Consider the following 18,023-nt stretch of genomic DNA (forward strand, 5'->3'; position numbering starts at 1 on the left):
AAATACCTTGTAGTGATCAGTTGAGAGCCTTCTGGAGTTTATGGAAAGCCTGCTGGCTTCTCCGGGCTGGTGTGTTATAGGCATGCGTAGGGAAAGATAAAGGCTTTTCCTGACTTCAGATAAACAGATGCCATTTGTTTCTGACATCTTTCAGAGTTCCATCCCTTATTTGGAGGTCAGACAGAATTTCAGTGGAAATGCCTGAATCCTCTATTATCCCTTGTCCAGTTCTTTGTAGGTTTTCCACAGTACTTCTAACCATGAAGAAGTTCAAATTTATTGTTTAATTTGAGCCTCATTGTCAGGGAATAAAGGAAGTACGTCAATCCTCTTTCTGTCATAGGAAACTGCAGTTTGGAGATATTGGCACATACTTGATTTTCAAGCTGTTTCAGATGTCTTTCTATAAATAGGTTAATTTTCACATACTCTTTTACACTTCTCTCATCTCTTCTTCAGTGCATTCCTGAATCGCTTTCTTCTCTTTTGAGCTCGTCTAGACAAGCACTTCTACCATTGTCCATGGCCAGTGAGCTGTTTGAGGAACACTCTATCATGCTCTTTGCAGAGATTGTGGGGGAGATCAGGTGAGGTGTACAGCAAGTCTCAAAACATTTCTTTAGAACTGCACTCTCCTGGCTTCATAGTCATACACACCTTAAAGGGCCAGAAGGTGCCTTACATCATTTAGTTTAATCTACTGGCTGTCACCGACTCCACTTACTGCTGTACTCCAGCCTGTTCTGAGTTGGCCCAACAAGTTCGATTTGGCATAGATTTTCTCTCTGAAAAGTAGCCAAACTTCAGATGAAGATTTCAGGTGAAAACTATTCTAGTCCCTCCTCTGGAGAGCCTCTTCCACTGGTTAATCACTCTTATGGTAAAATGAGTGTTGCTTCTGCCTGGCTTCCTACAATTTTCCATCTGTTTGATAGAGACAGGTTCCCACTTCTAGGTTTCAAAAATCCATGGATTTGGTTTCTGAAGTGCATCTTCCCCTCGCCCTTGTCTCATGTACCTTTAAAAAAAAAAAAAAAAAACAAACAACCCAAAACAAAAAAAAAGACGGGATCTCTGATTCTCCACACTCCCAAAGACATGATAAAAGCAACTGATCTCTTTCAATATCAGTTGTTGCTAAGGCAGTGTTTTTTAGATGGAGGGCTTTTACAGATCTGCCCACTGTTCTTGCTACCATTCGTACTGTCACTGGTGTTGCTTTTGTAGACAAGCTTCTTTACATTCTCCACTGCTGGAAGACTGAAAGAAGCACAAAATGGAAGGTGTAAGCTCAGAAAAAAGGCAGCATGAGGCACTGTACCTGTCACCTTCAGAAGCAGAAGTCAAGATGTGTTCATAAGAATACTCACTTTTAAGACTTACACTGCTCATGATTATGTGTCTCTGATGTACAGTTTCCCATTAGTAGAAACAGTCTTACGAGACCTTTTGCAGGAAAGGTCATCTATATTTATATAACTATTATGTTTATTTGTAGCTTTGTATATATTACCATCAAGCATCTATTCCTTCCAAGAGCCGTTCCCTGGAGGATCAGTAGAAGTCAAGATACCTCATCTAACAAGAGAAAAAGGGAGAGAGTCTGGGGAAACAAAAGATGCCAAACATGGCATAAGGGGAAGAGGGATGGCCAAACTTGATATTTTTCAGTAAAAAAAAAAGGAAAATAATGAAATAGTTTGAGAAAACACTTGACTAAAAAAAGCAAGTGGTCTAATCAGGAAGAGGAAATTTTAAAAGAGACTGAAGAAATAAATTTATTTGAGAGAAAAATCATTTGAATTATAGCCTTCAGCACTCTTACATGTGATTTCCTAAGTTGTCCATAAATTGTTTGAGATAAAAAGGTATAAACACAGAAAATGTGTGTGTAGCATCTAGTTGTTTTAGGCCATGTATTCACACTTTAGCTTGAGCTCCCTGTTCACACTCCTTGTGTGTTGGCTGTCTCTGGCCATTGCTTGGAGTGCAGCAGTATGCTCTCCAGGCAGGAAAGGGTAGGTGTAGGAGGGGGTTAGCTTACAGTCAAGCTCTTCCAGCTCACACCACTTAGCTCAGGTCTGGACTCCAGGCCAGCCACCTTGACAGTGTGGACAAAGTCAAAGTGACCAGGGATGAAAATTTACTTACAGCAGCAGAGAGGTCTGCCTAACTAAGGTGGCTGTTGTGTGGTCCACTGCTTCCACTTTGCTGGCAAAGAACTTTGTCAGCCTTTGGGACTGACTGCTGTGTATTTGGACTGGCATGGCCAAGAAAACCCTGTCCTCTGAAGATGAAGCTGCTGCAGGTCGGACTAAAGAAGGTAAGAACACAGAGCAAGGCCTGATGGCAAGAACCTGAATGGTTAATAAAAACCTAGTGTCTTGGTTTTGTATCTAATGACCTGGTATCTGAACCTGGGAGAAACTCTCCTGCTTCAGGTCACTTGTCCTTACACCAAACTCTTGACACTGTTCTGAAAGCTTAGGCTTGCTTACTTGGCTGGGAACAGATACTTGAACTTGGCTGGGAACTCGGCTTTAGTTTCACTGTAAAACAAAGAGTTCCCAACTGTTTGGCAGCAGTAAGAAGTTAACCAAAATCTGGGCACCAAAGCCCATAAGCCAGGTTCTGATAGTCTTCTAACACCTTCCCACAGCAACAGGGGTCTGTGTTTTCTGGCTTTTGTACTTACTGCCCATTCATTGTCTGTATGCCTAAAGCTGCCTGTTGGCATACGCACACCTGCCTAGCGTTTCAGTTGTTGCATTTCCACGCTGCTAGGCTCTCTGCAGCCAGCTGTAGATGCTGTCCCAGTCTGCTGATGATAGATCAGAGGATCAGGCTCTGGGCTGTAGCTAACTACAACAGAGAACATCCTTCCGGAAGGGTCATTTAGCTTCCATACTTCTGTGGAAAATTGCCTGGGAAGGGACTGGCATCAGGATGGCATGAGAAGGTTGTGAGGCTGGAGGGTACCCACTGCAAGGCAAACAATGGTAAGTGTGGGCTGTGTGATTCTCTGCCTACTAGCTTTTACTGCAGGGAGTTTGTTCCACTCTGAGTCCATAAGCTGTTCATCCCAGGATATCTGGAATTTAGAGCCTCACAGGCATGCAGGCACCTGGCTTTTACTGGGACTCCTACCTACATATCTTATAGGGCCAGGACCTGAGTACCCTCTGAGATGCTGCATGAAGTCTGGGTCAGTGCAGTTCCAGTGTGGTCAGGGATGTTTAGATAAAATGTGCAGGTAGCTCTGCAGATGAATACTCAAGAGCTGCTATGTCCCAGCAAGGGCAATGAAGATGCTTGAGGGCATTCTGTTACATTCCTTAAATTATCTCCTGCTTTGCACTGCTGCTTTAAAAAAGGGGTTTATTTCCTCTACTGGGCAGCTGCACCTCAGGAACAGGCAGGAATGTGCTAATGTGCATGTGTGCTTATACAGTTTTGCAGAATCAGCTGAGTTTGTAAAACTCTTTGAAAAGCACTTGGCAATGAAAGGCTGCATCTGAGCATGTGTCATTGTAACCCATATGAGCTTTATAGACACACAGAAATGAAATTAGCTGCTTATTTTAAAAGCAGGTGCCAGAGTTTCCCTTCATATAATGCTCCATCATTCTCAGGTTGGGAGAAAATTCCCCCTTGTCTTTCCTCATCGACAGCTGTGCTCAGGGTAAGATTTGTAGGGAGATGTTGTGACATGAACAAGTTTTCCCCCATTGCACCACCATGTTTTAATGAAAAGGTTTCCTATTAAATCAGGGTTGATATTAAGATACACATCTTTCATCCTCCAGCTTCAAATGTTTATTTCCCCTGAGAAGATGTTGGGTTTTGTTGTCATTGCCAGACGTTGTCTCTGACCTCAGCCCGCTGTGGAGTATGTCTCGTGCAGGTTCTTGAAAACCAATCTTGAGCACAGCGGGAGGCTGCTTCTGGTGATGAAGCTGTTTTCTCTTCTCCACTTTTCATTAGGAGAATTTCTTCCATTTATGTAAATATGCTTCCTTCCATCTCAAGGCTCTCTGCGAGGGGGGGAGCGGGAGAAACCAAGCACCCAACCGACTCAGACTTTCTTCCTGCCAGCACCTTATGCTGTTCCCAGTGATAAGCATGAAGGTGTTCATCCTTCATGTAAGAGCAAAGGGTGGCAACAGTCGTGATCAAAAAGCCTCATGTCCATCTTGCTGCAGGGCTCGGCAGCCAGTGGCAGGAGGGGACCTGGGCACGTGGCACCTTTGGGGTGTGCAGGGATGGGCAGCCACAATGTGAGTGATGCCTGTCTGGTGGTCTCCTGACAGTGGGGGCTTTAGACATTGCCAACCACCCATTTGGACCCTGAATCTAAAGTAATCCCCTTTTTTTAATTTTACCTTGTTGTTGCTGAGGCCACCAGTTAGGTAAATCCTGGGATGTAGTGGCTGCCATGCACCACTGCGCACATTGCAAATGGCATGTCAAGGGCCCAGAAACCTGCACCCCCCATTTATTTACTTTTTTTTTTTTTTTTGAAACCTAATGAAATAAAATCTGTCTTGCAGTTCAGGCAACAGAAATGCTTGAGCGGTCTCTGAAAAATACCGATATTTCAGCATGTTGCTTTGGTGTGGGCCTGCTGCTGGCTCTGAGGAGCTGCCCACCGCAGCTCCATCTTCCAAGAGGAATGTGCTGCTGCGCGGCCGCAGCTTGTGGGTGTTTTGCCTCTTTTCTGCACTCCACAACTGCAAATTCCTGTTTTATCTTTGCTTGGCAGCTCGGTGGGTCCCTGTTGGGTCACTGGAACAGACAGGCGGCATTTTGGCCTTTTCCCTTTTGCTGCAGAGGCATCGGTAGAGCTAAAGATGTTGCATAAGTACGTTTCCCTACCAATGAAAAAGTCTCGAAGAAGCCATGTGTTGAATTCAGTTGTCTTGGCATTTTAAGATGCTGGGGGCAATTTACTTGGGTATTATCCGCATATATTACAGGTCACCTGAAGGTTATTAGAGAAAACTTAGAGATAAGGCATGATTGTTAATTACTAGGAACACAGAAGTGTATAAAAAAACAGAGGAATTTGGTATAATGTACTTTTTAATCACTTCTCTTTGAGAAAGACATTTTTGGAGCCTTTTTTTCTTTTTTCCTTCTATTCTCACAGAAGTGGTCATATCAGCTTCAAAGAAAAATGCTTTCATCAGTAAAATGGAGCCATATTTGGGCTCAAAAATTGCAGCAGGATGAAATGGATTACTACTCTTTTCCTCCTGCTGCACGTTTGGTTTGGAAAATAGCATAATTTTACACAATTGTAATGTTATTTTTTATTTCAAAATATTTTAATTCTGTTTTAATTTGTATTTTCCATTGTTTTAAACTATTTCTAGGTATTGTATATGCTGTTAGCATTGATGGAGTACATACAGTATGACATGCAGTTCAAACATTCTATCACTTAAATTTTATTTTTTATTTTATTCTAAATGTAATTTAGAGTAGCTTCTGCTTAGTGCTGACTGAAACATTTTATCTTCCTTTGTTTTCTGTGTCAAAGCATCAAACCATCCTGTGAGAGAAAAAAAGATGTTTTGATCGGTACTAGGCAGCAACTGCCCTTAATGGTTTTAAAAATAATGCTTTTTGGTAGAATAGACAGATATTTAAATTACGATATGTCATATTATGACATGTCGGTATTAGTCAGTGCATAATTCTATTGATTAGTCATGAAATAACAGGAAAATATGAAGTGAGAGAACTACCATAAAAGAGAATACATTGTAAAATGAAAATTCAGTCTTAAAATTGGCTGTGGAAGCCAGATTTGATTTCACTAATTTTAACCAGCTCTTAATTCCTGTTTTCCTCCAGACTGTCCATTTTGTGAGAAATTGTTGAAATACTTAATCCTTGGATTAAAACCAAATTTCATAACGTCAAACTTGGACAAGAAAAGAAGATCTGAGTTTCGATCAGCTCTGGAATTAATGTACGCTGTTGGAACTACAGTTGCAAGATGATCTCCGGTAATTTTCACTTTCTTGTCTGTATTTTATGACTTCATGCTGCTGATATTATGTGCAAATATTGCATAATATCAGTGATTGTTATACATCGAGAATTTTATTTCTGTGAAACTTGCCTGTACAGATTTTATGAGCAGAATAGAGTTTTATTTATAGTAGAGTTTAAAACGGCTAAAAACGTTCTACACAGTGTCTGAGACACAAGATCATTTTTAAGTATGTGCCTAATTTCCTTCTGACAGCAAGAGAATTTGAGCCTATAGATAAGCAGATGATGATGCTGGGAAGGCCACCACATTCTCCTGACCTCTCCTTTCCACTGAAATGCTTGTGGTATTAATGCCACTGCACTTGAATGCTGTGCCAGGTTGCTTGTCTGAAGACCAACCTTACAGGAAAAAAACCTGTTTGCAGATGAGTTGGTTCCCTGATCTGGATCACTGTTTGGCTACTTGATTTCTTGGTGCACGAAAGCCCGGGGCAGGGAGCAGGAGCACGTCGTGCTATGTGTGGGGTAAAGGCAAGAGCCCAGCAGCCTCAGCCAGTGGCAGCATAGGCTTGTATTGGATTGAAATAACCATGTAAGCACAGCCTAAGTAACTTCAGGCTTTGTTTACTTGTGTGCATAAGACTGTTTGGGCATACTGGTTCCTGGCTAGCAGAGCAAGTATGTATAACGCTGTGGGAGAGCGACAGTTACAGCTGAACCTAACACCCGTTTCCTCCACCCCAAAACAAACAATTCCAACATATGTATCCTTTTGTGGCCAAAAAAATATGAGCATTGAGAATGCAAAAATGGGAGTACCATGTGATAGCCAATGCCTGCCTGCTTTTAACTCTTTCCCCATCCCTCTCCTGTGACAGCACCTGGTGAATTCGAACTGCTCCCTGCACATCTGTTAGATAGTGACCTGTGCAGCGTAAGTGAATGGAGAGTGCTGACGAGCCCAAGCCCTCTATGTACATGTGAAATGAGCTGCTGACCTAAGCAGATAAGGCTTTGCAGCTGCCAGGATGACCACAAAGTTTGCTTAGCTTCACTTCTGAGTGCTGGGACCACTGCCTGTCCCTGCCTGCATAGTGGCTAGATGACGGGAGTGCTACCTCGGCAGCCGTGGGTGCATTTTGGAGTTTCAAGTGACTGCAGGCATTTTGCCCTTGTGTGGTAACAGCTGGGACAAGTCACAAATGCCTTGCAGAATGTCCAAGGAGAGAGTTCAATGACAACATACTCTCAGTTTACTCTTCTGGATCCTGTTGGCTTAACATTTACCACACTAGGCCTGGAAAAATTGATTCATAAGACCGGTACTCAAAACATTTTATCTACCATCACATTAAAATGCATTAAATGCACTTAGAGTTAATGGTGTTAGATAACTGAATAGCCTTATTGGAATTACCTTCCCGTGTTTGGGTACAGTCAAACCTTCCTGTTTCTGGTGCTGCAGTTAAGTGATGTTGTATTCTTTACCTCTTCACACTCCTCCAAGCTTGTCCCCATCTATTTCTCACATCTCACTGCATAAAAAACTTATTTTGTCTCTGATTTGATGGCATAATTGCCTGTGTGCATACTCCTTATCCTGTTCCAATCAAAGTGAGTCTACTGTGGCAGCAAACCCCTACTGTATAAACTATTTACATTAACTTGGCTTCTTTTGATTGAGTTGGCAGATGAAAAGAACGACAGGAGGTCAGTGATCAGTAGTGACTTCTGTAATGCTGACTTTGAAATGAGGTGACCAGTGCCTTTTCCCAGCTGTGCCTGCACCTCTGCTTATGTAGGAAGCTGGAATTATAGTTCTCTGCATTGTTTTGCAGGCCATTTCTTCTACAGCAAAAATATCTTTGACTGCACTCAAACTGAACTTATCTGAAGTGGCACACATAGCCCTTTGCTGAAATGATGCTGTTCTGGCAGTGGTCTGCAGCAATGAACGACAGTTTTCCTTTGCACCATGCATTATTTATGACCATTAAATTTTGCTTGGCATTATATAGGTACTGTCCATCCCTCTGGAAAATATTTTTGCTTGACTAACCTAAATAACTGTGTACCATTTGGAAATCCCTGCCTAATTCCCTTTCCAGGTCATCAGGGCCTATTCTTAAAGACAGCAGACCTGGCACGGCACTGGAAGGGTCTCCTTGCCACCTTTGGCAGTGAGGAAAATTAACTTTTGATTTTCACGTCATTGCTGCTTGATCCTTTTTTAGATCACTTTTGCTGCATGAGTCTACCTGGTCTCACAGCCTAGACTCATTTTGTGTCTGCAGAGCATAGACACCTGAGTGAAAGTCGCTCTATTACAATGGCATAGGGAGCCTCAGCAGATCAGCTGATGAGTACTGCCTCATTAAACCAATGTGACTCTTCTCACAGCCACCCCACACCTGTAGTGACTTCTGCAGGGCCTTTGTTGGTAGTCTTTAGAGTGCCTGAAAAGCTTTGTCAAACGGTTCTCCAGTGCCTTTAGTGATATATTCTAGAAAACTGATGAGACATGACTTTTGCAGGACAGAAACCATTTGTGAGAAATGACCATGTCTGAGTGACCTTCTGGGAATATCTTGTTCTCATTTTAAACTATTTTAGCATATGAGGCTTAGTTGTGTGTAGCTCAGCTCTTTAGCTTTCTCATAAAAAGGTACAAAACTGTGCTGTCCTCCCAGCCATTAAAACAGGGACTGTTTTTAATGAGTTCACTTATTTCTGTAAGAACATGACTTGATTTCACCCAGACTCATGAAGGTAAACCTAGAAAGTGGGTGCTTTTAAAACTCATTCCTGTGCTCTAGCAGATGCTACTATTGCTGACACGTTCATCTCCACGTCAGACTGTTTTAGGAGCTAAAAAATGCAGGTTTGGGTAAGTATCACCTCAACGTCTTTAGTGCTAAAGGTGGGTGCAGAGGAATCCTTGAGCTTCTTTGATATGTAGTCTCAGCTGTGCCTGTTTCCCTAAAGTCTCGCCAATCTAGTTAAAGCCCAGATTACTTCACACATTTTCTGGTTCAGATTTCATTTCAGATTCTCATTTCAAGATTCAGAGACACTGAGGCTGTGTACATGGTGGTAGCACATGGTGATGGCCAGTAGGAGAAGGCCTGCAAAGCAGAATGGTTGGTGCTGATGAGGATGCAGGTTCCACACACCCTACACATTTAAAGGGGTTTTATTTTTGATTTGTTCTGGCCTGGTCCCATAAAGTGACCACCAGCTGGAGCACATTCAGTGCATTCCCGGAGTGTGACTTCTGGTTTAGTTTTGTCTGAGAAGAATCTAGATTGTCGCTCTGAGACATGAACACAGCATGTGAAGTGAAAACGAAGAGATTTGCTTCAAAAGCATGCTCCTGATCTGAACTGAAGCACTAATGTAGACAAATCCTGACAGGACCTCTAGCTGATTTGTTTTAATGCTTCAGGCTATTTATTTTTCAAACTCTTATTTTGGCTCTTCTGATTTCCTTCTTGTTTTTTTGCTCACAGTCATTTACCATTGCCTCCATTATGACTGGTTTTCCAAACATGCAAGTGTATGCTAGTCCAGCCTGCATAGCCTCTTGAATTTTCCCATTTAGCCATATGTTATTTCCTTAGGGAAAATTAATGAACTTTTATTAATGCACTACCATTGGTGATGATTCTGTGCTGGCCCCAGGTGGCTTGTTTCTTTTCCCTCTCCAATTTCAATCATTTCTGAGTCTGAACACAGTACCTCTCCAGCTCCCCCCCCACCCCTCCCTCATGTAACAATTATACATTTATGAATGCATTTGTCATAGTTGATTATCTAAGACTTACAACATGCTTGTTTCACAAGTGTCATTTCTACTCTATTGTTCCTCAGGTCCTTGCTCTCATTTGCTTGGAAGCAAGACAGAACAAGCAATTACTGTCAGCTGCTTTACGATTGAAATGAGGGGACCAGCTTTCTGAACTGTTCCAGGAGATGGAACAGAGTTGGTGCACTTTACCTTGACGAAGAAACCTGAAGTTTATAGTCTCACAGCAGTGTGAAGGATGACTGCAGGGAAGGCAGTTTAGTAGCTAGGAAAAGTCACCTCAAAGTCAGATAGTCAGAAGTGGATTGAGAACTTAACTGAGTGCCATTTATTTTCATGATAAGGTTGTAGAAGACATTTGGAACTAGACCTTGCTGGCTGCTTCTCACCGTAGACCTTTTAAAGTTTGCTTTTCAGAATGCACATATTCATTTTGCAGGTGGATTTGCATATTCCAGCCTGGCAGTTGCACGCACAATTAGATGGCTGATTATATGTGAACAATTCAGTAAGTTATTATCTCGTTTGTGCTCAGCAACTGCAGGCAGGTATCATTATAAGAACTGGATCCTTTACTGAAAAATTCTTTTAGTTCTGGCATTTTCCTAGTCACCCTTTGCAGGCTGTGAAATCAAGAAGCATGTCAGCTGTCTAAAAGAAGCCTATATTTTGACTCCCGGATTCAGCCATGTTTAACGCCAGATCAAAATTGCCTAATTATAGGCCTGCCTACTACAGTGGCTTAACTAAAGTCCTGCTTGTGTGCATGAGAACATTTTCATGAGCACGTGTGGTCTGGTTTTCATGGGCGCAGGGCACGGAAAAGACAGTTCATGAAATTCTGGTTTTGGCCTGACTCGACAAATTTGTACTGCAGTAAAAACACCCTTAGGCTGAGAATAAATGTGCTCTGGCAGTGCCTCATCCTGGTGAGTCTGCCTGAGGTGAGGTGCCCTTCAGGACGAGTCAATTCCTCGGATGCTTTCCCACCTCTGCCTGTTTTCAGCGCTTTCCCACCTCTGTGTTTTTTCACTCATTCCAGGGCAAAGGCTTTTTTTCTTTGTGGCAGATGTGAGCCTTGCTGCTGTAGGATGGTTTGTGTACCAAACAGTGGGGGCTGCAGGGCAAGGTGGGTAGTTTTGGCTCCTGCTGTTCCTCCTTGACCCTCTGTGGGTGCCAGTATGTCCTTTGATCTAATTCCTGGGAATGCTGTCTGAGATAATCGTTCCCAATTTTCTTGAATATGCTCAGCTTCTAATTAAGGCTCAGCAGGCAGAAAGATCTAGTGCAGATAAGGTGTGCCTTGTTTATTCCTTACCCAAACGAGTGCACCAAAGGGGTGCAGAGCCGCTTCAGGTACAGTAAGCTGCCTCTCAGACCCAAGGGATTCAGAAGCATCCATCTTGTCTGAATTTTTCGTGTTGTTCAGTAACAAGCTCAGGTTTCCCTTACAGCTGAGCCTTCACTAAGGCAAAACTGAGTCTGTTCATTGCTTCTTTATGGCCTGATAAATGGCTATCACAGCAAATGGATTAGGACTTGCTAACACTGGATATTTTCTTTTTGCTTTTTTTTTTTTTCTCTTTATTTTGTGTGTGAGAAATCTCAGGCCTTGCATCCCCTCTCTCAGCTGGTTTTTTTTCTAAATGAATGAGGTATCACTTGAGGTTCAGACCTAAACTACTGTTCCCCTCCCTTACCCCCAAGGAGGGGAGACTAGTTGGATTAAGCTAATCCTCTTGACTCAAAACCTCATTGACTTGGATATTAAATGACATTCCAGATGGGACCACACTAGGAGCTCTGTGCTCTCTTCTGGGCATCGCAGTACCAGAATGGGGCTCTTCTCACTTCAATTTCTCTTGTAATGTGGGCTATGTGGTGCTGTAGGGCAATGTTTGACCTAAAAATGAAGGAATTATTTTCATATGTCCCCAAGAGTGGCACTTTCAGCCATGGTGAAGTAGTGTCATCTTAAAACAATTGATTAGAAGAAGTGGTGGCATCTTTCCCAGAAACTGTACTCCCTGGCATGAAACTGTAGGATGTTTCCTTGATGTAGTAGACTGCATGTGGGAACTGTGAGGGTACAGTGGGCAAGTTGAGTTTGGATTACTTTCAACGAGCTGAATCTAGGAAATTAGCTGGGAACTGAATGTGTCTGACTTGGTCAATGCAGACAGTGAGTACAAATGAATGGAGAAGGACTACAAACTTGCTGAGGCTTCCTTTATTTTTTAAAAACACTTTTCTGAGCTCACCTAGCCATGTGCCCTGGACGTCCAACCAGCCAGGTAACCTTTTTATCAGATGTGGGCTACTGGAAAGGACTGTAAGGGTTTTAGCTTGGTAGCTAGTGTTTGTCCCTGTGGTCTGGGCCAAATACCATGGGGCTATGTGGCAGGCTCAAGCCATAAACTGTAAGGTGTTTAGGGCAGGGATGTGGAGTGAAACGGGCTCTACCAAACACCAGCAGTTTGGTGGTTGAAGTCAGCAGGGCTCTGCTGCTTCATGATAAGTATTTCCTGAAACAGAGAAGCAGACCTCCTGTTGTTTCACAAAGTGCCACCTGCATTTATGGCAGCAGGAAAATAATGCAGAACAGCCCCTTGAGGTGTTTTCATGGGGCTTGTGAGAGGTGGAGTTGCTGCAGGCAGACAACACAAACAGTTACTCTGCTCTCAGCACCCACCAGCAAGTTGGTGTGAACTCATGCCAGTGCATCTGGGCTGCTGCTAAGCAGGGGTAATGTTTTTGGCTGGGACAATGTGGTATGTGTAATCTTATTTTAAGGTTTGCTCTCCTAAATATTTAGATTCCCTTATTGGGACTACTGAGAAAACAGAAGCTTTATCTCCAGGGAAGTGCAACATTTCCATGGGGCTGAACCACCTTCCCTCCTTCTCTCCTTCCTTCTTTACTCCCTCCTCCCTTGTCTGCTTTGCAGCATGCTGTGGAGTTCAAAAACACATACTGCGCAGAGAAATTGAAACTCTCAGTGCATTAGAATGGGTAGCCCAGTGTAGTAAAACGTGGCAAAGCTTAGTTGCAGGTAGCAAGGCAGGGAATTAGCCTTGTGCTGCTAAGAAATAGATGTGTTTTCCGGTGAGGAGAAAACCAGATCTCTGTGATATGATAAATCCTTGCTGGGATGAGAACAGTTACTAGCATGGCACAGCATCTGGGTCCCTCCTTGGCACTTGCTCTTGGATGCATCATGATGACTGAACCAGGGCATGAAAACCAGGTGCAGAGGGGAGGGTCTCTAGGCTCCAAGAAGTGCTGGCCAGTTTGCAGGGGATGTGACTGCCCTTTTCGGGGAGCTTCAGCACTGCACCCACATGTGGGAAAACCTCCACGCTGAGCTTTCAGTTTGCTTTTATTCCAAGTGGTGGGATGGTTGAAGGGGGAGGAGTTTGGGGAGCTGCGTTCAGGGAGCAAGGCTAACTGATATTCTGCCTGGGTGCGGTCTTTGGGTCAGGGATGACAAATCTCTGGTGATCTATACACAGAGTGTGTTGCTGTAATTGCTTTGCAGACGCTGAGGTGAATGCCTGCAGATTTCGCACTTTCAGTGTCCCTTTGTTCTTCTTCCTTTTGTACGGCCAAAGAAGTGAACTGGCCTTCTCTGGCAGCAGAGCTGGGCTCAGCCTTGCCCCTCTGGTCTAAATGCTCTTTGCTATCAGTTCAGTGCTATTTCCTATCAATTCAGTATCAAGGTGATTGCTAATCAGTTGTTTGCAGCAGTGTTGAGCTAGATAACAGTTCCTAGCACCAGACTTGGCTGTCTGGGTTTTGGGTTGCGTTGTATTCAGAAACCTTCATTTAAAGCTGTTTTCACATGCCATTATAGCCCAAAATTGCACGAAGCTTATAAGAAAGATGATCCCATAAGATTTAGCATTTACATGGATTCTCATCAGAGTGCTTATAGGATTTGCAGTCCCTGAACTCCATAAACGTTTTAACTGTGATTCATGCTTGGCCTAAAGCTTATCTAGAGGCCTGAATCCTGCCCTAGGCTAGCTTTCTGCCAAGCTCAGGCAATGGAAATTTTAAAGTAGGTTACTAAGAGACATGAGTATGGACTTAAGCACAGCAGCAGAACAGTGCTTTATTTCTGAAGCGGCATTTTTTCACAGAAGGCCACAGACAAGACTGAAAAAATAAGACTGTCCTTGGAAAGAATATGTGTGTTTCTATTTGTCCTTATCTTCACCAGCGTAGCTGCTTAATGTCCAGAAAATATCCTGTTCTTTTAAAAACGATGGTTGTGCTATTTACCACAATGACTTTCTGTTGCAGAAAATTCCCCAGACTGGCTCTGGACCTCCTTGAGAAGTATTTCCTTTTACTAGTTCCAAATGTATGGAAGTGTAATCTCATCAAGTGTGTGCTTGTTGCTTTTGTATGGTACTATGGTGCTCGGTAATGTGGGTATTAATGTGGGTATTATTATCTTCTGATCAGCAGCAAAGCTCAAATCTGTCGAGTAGCAAATTATTTTATCCAATTGAATGAAGTTCTTCAATCTTTCTGTAATCCCACTTTTAAATCTCATCAACCAGAATGATTTTTTAATATCATTTGTATCTAGAAAGTTGAAATCTAGAAAATAACAGTTTTTCTTAGGGTGAGTGATAAGTTAGGAAAATGCCATTAGTTTACTACCTGAAGTGTGGCCATATCATGATAACTACTTGTGCATACTCATATTGCAGTTTTCAAACAAAATATAAGAATGGAAGGCCTTTATCAGATTATTCCTGATGTTTAAACTTGCAGCTAAATCAATTTCTGACCAATCTGTAACAACACAACACAATGCAAACTGTATGGGTTAGTGGTGAGATCTTTGAAGATGCATTGCATTTCAAAAAGATGATCAAGAGCAAATAACAATTTTTGATGCAATTGGTTACAAAGTTCAAGTGCAGTTCAAGCATTATTTCGATGTCAGTTTAATGGCATGGTAATCAAACAAAGAAAAATGGTTCTGAACCTAAAGGCTTACACTAGTTTTTTATTTACTCAGAGAGGTGGTTCTTCTCCCTTTGTACACCAGACGTTGGCTTAGATGTGCTGTATAAAATAACTGTGAAAAAGCTATGTTGACATCTAGATCAGTTATGCACACAGCTTCTCTGCTGACTGTGAACAAGTCATGGGGAATTTCAGTGACGGTGTAAATTTCAGGTTAGTAGTGGTTTAGTAGCAAAACTGGCACAGTGAGCATGATCCACTGATTTTTCTTGCATTGTTTTATGTCCTTCCATCAGTTGCTGTTCTAACTCAATCCTTTCATCTTTATATGATAGTTGTACTCTGTTTGGGATGAAGGCATAAACTCAAATGTGTTTGTGTCCTCAGCCCATGGAATCATGATGATGAACTGCCTGAAGACCTGAATCTAGCATTTACCAGAGCAGTGGCTTGTTTAGCCTGGTGTGTAACCTTCAGCAGCTTAGCTGCAACTTAAAATACATGCGTGTATGGAATACACATCAAACCTGCTACGTGCTTTTACAAAAGAGGAAAGGAAGACCTGGGGAAGTAGGTATCACTTGAGGTTCAGGCCTCCTGTTAGAAAGGAGGCTGCTGCCTGGAGTCTCATCACTTGTCACTGAAGTAGAAGTATGAGTAAAGTACAAAACATGGGCTTGCAGGTAGTGGAAGGACAACAGCCAGAAAAAGAAAAGCCTCATGCTGCTTTACTCTGGTGCAGGCTGCTGTCCACGTTCTCTGCCACAAAGCCTCTGTGTGATTCTGGTCAGTCATTCATGCAGCCACAGGTGGTCATGAATGGTGTGTTCCTTATTTCCTGAATTACTTGCCAGCCTAGGGGCTCATCTGAGGCGCATGCAGAACTGCTGCCAATAGTATGCTACACAAAGCAATTCCTGCCTATTTCAAATTGGGCACCCACTCTGACCAGACACTTTCATTGCTTCGGTTTCCTAACAAGGGAATAATATTGTCTGCCCTGCCCTCCGGGATGTGTTGTGAAAATAAATGAATTGATGTTGTGCAAGCACAGAGAGCCAGATTTTCAAAGGTGTTTATTCAAATACAGTCAAATATGTAGGGCAATATACCAAACGCTCCCAGCAATGCTGGTCCTAATTATTTAAAACTCTATTTAAACGTCTATCTGCATTCTTGGGCTCCTGAAGAAACTATTGAGTGTTTAGGCCTTGGAAATGCCAACACTGTGAATGCCACAGAAAAGGAAATCAGTAAGAAGTGGATAAAGATATATTTAATGATATAAGCGGAAGGAAATTTACTGTGAGAGATAATGACTTCCTTCAGAGACGACTTGAATTGTGTGCCATAAATAATGTTTGCCACCACTGAGGGTTATGGGAAAACAAACTAGTGAATAGGTGTTTGTTAAGAGAGTGTGGCCCACTCCACGTGTGGATAGAGGCATGGGGCTAAAAGAAAAATGACACGTGGTTGTGTTGTTAAAAGCTTGTTAACTGAGCTTGGAGATGTGAGAGAGGTAAATGAGGCTTCTACAACAATGCTGCCAGTTTCGAAGGCATGTGCAAATTCCTTGGTTGCTTGGAAACAAAAGGAAAGCGATCCTGTGTCCAGCCCTAGCTAAGGGTGGGACATTTAGCTACACCAGGTACCTTTGCAGGTTCCCAGTCTGGACCAACAACGTGTCTCACAGGTGCACAGGAAAGGTGGGCTGTGAGCACCTTCAGTTCTGCACAGTGCTCAGCTACATGACAGCCCTTCAGTGTTGCTTCATGTTCCGCAACTTGCCTTGTCCTTCCTCACCGACCCACCCTCCCGCCCAGTCCCATTCTCTCCTCAAAGGTCTTGACTTAATTCTGTGGCCCTGCTTGTTCTCATCATTTGGCAAATTTGTAATTCTTCCCTCTTCCCTTGGGAATTACTTTTGATGCGCAACATGCTCCAGTTCTCTGTCTGATACGTCTCTCTTCTCCTATGATTTTTATTTGTGCCCTGCCTCCATCCTACAGCCCTGTCTTACATCCCCATTTTTATACATTGTAGTCTCCTTCCTTGGGCGGCTTCTTTAATCTTTGTCTTCTATTCCCAGAAGAATAGAAGACCTCTATTTCTGCCTGACCTTCTATCTCAGGTTCTTTGCCTGAACAGGCTCATGTTTCCCAGTGTTAGGTATACCCAGACACCAGTAAGATCTGACTCCCCTTTCTTCCTCTTCTTTCTTTGACCTATTCTTCCTCCCAGATGCTTCCTCTCTTAGTGTCTCTCTCCAGTCATTTGCTGCTGGTGTGTTTCCTCACCTCTAAGCTCTGCATCCATTTCTGCATCTTCCCTTCAACTATTTCCCTGTTTCCTTCCATGGCTCCTGCTCCTATCCCTAAAAGGACCAGATCCCCTGTTGCCTCCATCCTTGTGGCTGTCAGCCACATGCTCTTTGCTTTGTGGTCCCATTTCCCCCTTCCCGTACTGTCTCCAGCTCCTAATCCAAGGAACTACTTTCCTGATGTGCTCCAGTCCTTTCCTCCAATTCTCTGTCACAATTTCTTGTATATTGTCTCTGAATCTCTATATTCTCTTTCTTCTTCTCCTAAATCCTTTTTCTCTTTTCAGTGTCTGAGTGACTCCACTGTTGGATGCCGGTAGGGGCAGCATCACAGTGCAGCAAAGCAGTTTCCTGCTCTCACATTCAGTGCTCAGCCTCATGCCAGCCTGAAAAATCCGAAAGTAGCTTTTGCTGGTTTACCCTGGTTTTATATACAACCTGAACAACAGTAAGAGCTGTGGAAGGAACAGTTTCAGAGAAGAAGAAGAAAGGCTCAGAAGGAACTGACAGAATCGTCAGCTGTTGAAGTTGAAGAAATCTCTGCTAAGGATGTGTGAAGTGTGATTTCTCAGATTTATAATTAAATTCACTTGAACTTGTACGGCAGAAGGTAAAGCCATAACAAAGATAGGCTAAGTTTTAAGATTCTGCTAAATTTTAACATCCTCTCCAATGATATTGCAGTAGCAAAGCTCTTCAGAGGAAAGTTCATTAGAGCTTTTGTTTTAAGTGGCGACATAATTTATCAACTCCAAATCTCATTCTGGGAAACATCACAATGATTTTGGCTGAACAATTCAAAGCAAACAACATGAAGAATTCCACCTGGGTTTAGTGCTTTTCATACAAACTTTAATCCCAAATTGAAGTTTGACTAGGTGGTGGATGCACAAAAGCAAGGTGTTATCA

This window comes from Falco rusticolus, chromosome 2, assembly GCF_015220075.1.
Source record: "Falco rusticolus isolate bFalRus1 chromosome 2, bFalRus1.pri, whole genome shotgun sequence".
Classification (NCBI taxonomy): Eukaryota; Metazoa; Chordata; class Aves; order Falconiformes; family Falconidae; genus Falco; species Falco rusticolus.